This window comes from Otolemur garnettii, unplaced genomic scaffold (assembly GCF_000181295.1).
Source record: "Otolemur garnettii isolate 467f Iridium unplaced genomic scaffold, OtoGar3 scaffold00157, whole genome shotgun sequence".
Lineage (NCBI taxonomy): Eukaryota > Metazoa > Chordata > Mammalia > Primates > Galagidae > Otolemur > Otolemur garnettii.
Window position 1 is genome coordinate 2,409,316 of NW_003852552.1, and position 3,978 is coordinate 2,413,293.

A 3,978-nucleotide genomic window follows, 5' to 3' on the forward strand; every position below is an offset into this window, starting at 1 on the left:
GGCATTGTGGTGGGCACTTGTAGTCCCAGCTACTTGGGGGGCTGAGGTAAGAGAATGGCTTGAGCTCAAGAGTTTGAGGTTGCTATGAGTTATGATGCCAGAGCATTCTATTGAGGGCAGGGCGACAGAGTGAGACTCTGTCTTAAAAAACAAAAATCTAGCTGGGGAAAGGAGGAATTATATATCCAGGTGAAATGAATTAATTAAGAAGCAAAAGGCAAAAAAAAAAAAAAGCAATAATATAAATAGTGTATGTGATTGGAATGTAAGGACTCACAAATGTTTAATTCCCTTCAACATTTGAGTAGACACTATGTTTGACCCTATTTAAAAATAACGTGAGGCTCTCTGGTCCTCCTGTTTGTCAGACAGCCACTTCTGCTCATGTAGCGCCAGCTGCATCCCTCAGGCACCAGGGTGAAAGTGAAGGTTGGAATAAATGGCTTTGGTCCTATTGGGCACCTGGTCACCAAGGCTGCTTTTAACTCTGGCAAAGTGGATATTGTCGCCATCAATGACCCCTTCATTGACCTCAATTACATGGTCTACATGTTCCAGTATGATTCCACCCATGGCAAATTCCATGGTACAGTCAAGGCTGAGAACCGGAAGCTTGTCATCAATGGAAATCCCATAACCATCTTCCAGGAGTGAGATCCCACCAAAATCAAATGGAGCAAAGCAGGTGCTGACTACATAGTGGAGTCTACTGGTGACTTCACCATCATGGAAAAGGCTGGGGCTCACCTACAAGGGGGTACCAAAAGCGTCATCACCTCTTCCCCTTCTGCTGGTGCTCCCGTGTTTGCAATGGGTGTGAACCATGAGAAATATGAAAACAGCCTCAGCATTGTCAGCAATGCCTCCTGCACCATCAGCTGCTTAGCCCCCTTGGCCAAGGTCATCCATGACAACTTTGGCATTGTGGAGGGGACTCATGATCACAGTCCATGTCATCACTTCCACCCAGAAGACTGTGGATGGCCCCTCTGGGAAGTTGTGGCGTGATGGCTGCAGGGCTCTCCAGAACATCAATCCTGCCTCAACTGGTACAGCCAAGGCTGTGGGCAAGGTCATCCTCCCTGAATGGGAAGCTCGCTGGCATGGTCTTCTGTGTCCCCACTGCCAACATGTCAGTTGTGGATCTCATCTGCTATCTGGAGAAGGCTGCCAAATACTATGATATCAAGAAGGTGGTTAAGCAGGCATCAGAGGGCCCCCTTAAGGGCATCCTGGGCTACACTGAGCACCAGGTTGTCTCCTCTGATTTCAACAGTGACTCCCATTCTTCTACTTTTGATGCTGGGGCTGGCATTACCCTCAACGATCACTTTGTCAAACTAATTGCCTGCTATGACAATGAATTTGGCTATAGCAATAGGCCCACATGGCCTCTAAGGAGTAAGAGCCCCTGGACCACCAGTCCCAGCCAGACTATGAGAGGAAGACAGAGGCCCTCAGCTGCTGGGGTACCCCTGCCTACTCAGTCCTCTACCTCACTGAGAATCTCCCCTTGACACAGTTTCCACACCAGACCCACTGAAGAACGGGAGTGGTCTAGGGAGCCCCACCTTGTCATGTAACATCAAAGTTCCCTGTATTCAGCCAAAAAAATAAAAATAAAAACAATGTGAACCCAGCAGGGTGGCTAATGCCTGTAATCTTGGCACTCTGGGAGGCTGAGGCGGGTAGACTGCTTGAGTTCAGGAGTTCAAGACCAGCTTGAGCAAGAGCAAGACCATATCTACTAAAAATAGAAAAACTAGAACGTTTTAAAACAATAACTGAGAAAATGACATGAAGGCTCTGTTGAACAGTTTGATGGAAGTATTTCGGATTGCATGTGAAAACCCCACACTGTACCCCAGAAGTGCATTAATGTACATAGTTACCATTCAATAAAAAAAATAAATAAATAAAAAATAGAAAAACTAGGTGGGTGTTGGGGCAGGGGCCTGTAGCCCCAGCTACTGGAGAGGTTGAGGCAAGAGGATCACTTGAACCTAAGAGTATGAGGTTGCTGTGAACTATGACGTCACAACACTCTACCTTGGGCAACCAAGTGGGACTCTGTCTCAAGATTAACAAACAAACAAACAAGCAAACAAACAAACAACCCCCCCCAAAACAAAACAATGTGATAGAAAATAAGATAATAAAAATCTGGAGGCAGAGATAGACATAGATAACTTTATTATGAAGCATACTGTATTGAATATTTTAAGATGTACAAGGTACTTCTCATTCAAAACTTTCCGAACCACCTTCGCTCATAAATTATGGAGAAATTAATTATACGTGAGGGTGGTTAGAAATATTTTGAATAAGAGGTATGGTTTGAACTTTGCTGTGAAAGATATAGTTCATATTTTATAGTTAGAAATGGCGGGGGGAGGTGGCAGTGTGGGTTTGTAGGATGTGGAGAAGTGAGGGAGTATTCAGATTCTCTGTTGTGTTTCAATAATAATGCATAAGGTAGGGTGCAGGAGGAAGTCAGAAGGAAAGACAGGCTTGCTGTGAAGGCCCATTAAAGTCATACTGGGCAGCTAGAACTTTATTTTGTAAACACTGGTGATATTGATAGTTTGTTTTTTTTTTTGAGACAGTCTCACTATGTCATTCTCAGTAGAGTGCTGTGGCGTCACAGCTCACAGCAATCTCCAACTCTTGGGCTTAAGTGATTCTCTTGCCTCAGCTTTCCAAGTAGCTGAGACTACAGGCACCTGCCACAATGCCTGGCTATTTTTTTGTTGCAGTTTGGCTGGGCCCGGGTTCAAACCCACCACCCTTGGTAAATGGGGCCAGTGCCCTACCCACTGAGCCACAGGACCACTCCGCAGCTATATTTTTGTTGTAGTTGTCAGTGATGTTTAGCAAGCCCAGGCCGGGTTCAAACCCATCAGTTCCGGTGTATGTGGCTGGCACCTTAGCTGCTGAACTACAGGCGGCCTAGCAGATATTGATAGTTTTTGACTAAAGAAGTAAGGTGAACAAATCTATCCTTTAGGAAATGATTTAGCATTGTAGTTAAGAGCTAAAGCACTGAAGTCTGCCAAAGCAAACTGGATTTGATCAGTGAATATTTATTGATATTCTATATTCCAGGCACTGTTCTAGTCACTGGAGCCATGGTAGTGATGGATATTGGTAAGGCCTCTGCTCTCATGGTGCTTACTTTTTAGCAGGGGGCAGGAGGGACAGATGACCATAACACAAAAAAATAATTTTTACAGATAATTTCAGATGATTGTGAGTGCTATGAAGAGAATGAAATACAGTAACATGATAATGGCTGGTAGGAGACAGGGAAACTACAATAGAAATGCTGTAAGTTGACCAACCAAGGGTCTGTAACAAACTGGTCAACATATGGAGGTTGTCAACATAAAGGGCTAGGCCTACTGTAGGGATACATACATGAGGTGCATGTCTGATCTATGTAAATTAGCTCAACCTAAGGAGGTGGTCAATGTGGGGAGGTGGTCAATATGGAGGTATACTATACTTTAGATTGAGTGGTCAGAGAAAGCCTCATGGATGTGGTCAAACGTGAGTTAGACCATGAATTACATGATGGGATTATCCAGGTGAATATCTGAAGCAAAGTTTTTCAGTCAAAGGGAATGGCAGAGTTAAAGGCCCTTATGTGGAGTAAACTTGATGTTTTCCAGAAACCGACAGAAGGTGGCCAGAATTAAATGAATAAAGGAGAGACATGCATGAGATTAGGTTTTACATGGGGCCAGGGGTCTAATTATTATGTCTTTGTAGACCATGGTAAAAATTTGATTTTTTATTCTAATTGTAATTAGAAGCCATTAGAGGAAGTTTTAAGTAGGGCTTCACATGACATTGTTGTGCCCACCCTGGGGGTCGCCTACCCAAAGACCACTCACAATCACAAATCGATGCAAAAAGCAAGAGGCAGGTTTATTGCTGGCGCGTCAGGGTTCCTCAGCCACAAGGGGGAAGGAACCC

General features: G+C 44.4%; 1 pseudogene; it reads left to right on the plus strand.

Annotated features, from left to right (window-relative positions):
* The first annotated feature begins 455 nt into the window (after window positions 1-455).
* Window positions 456-1,405, plus strand: LOC100947191 (annotated as a pseudogene).
* Window positions 1,406-3,978: the final 2,573 nt, after the last annotated feature.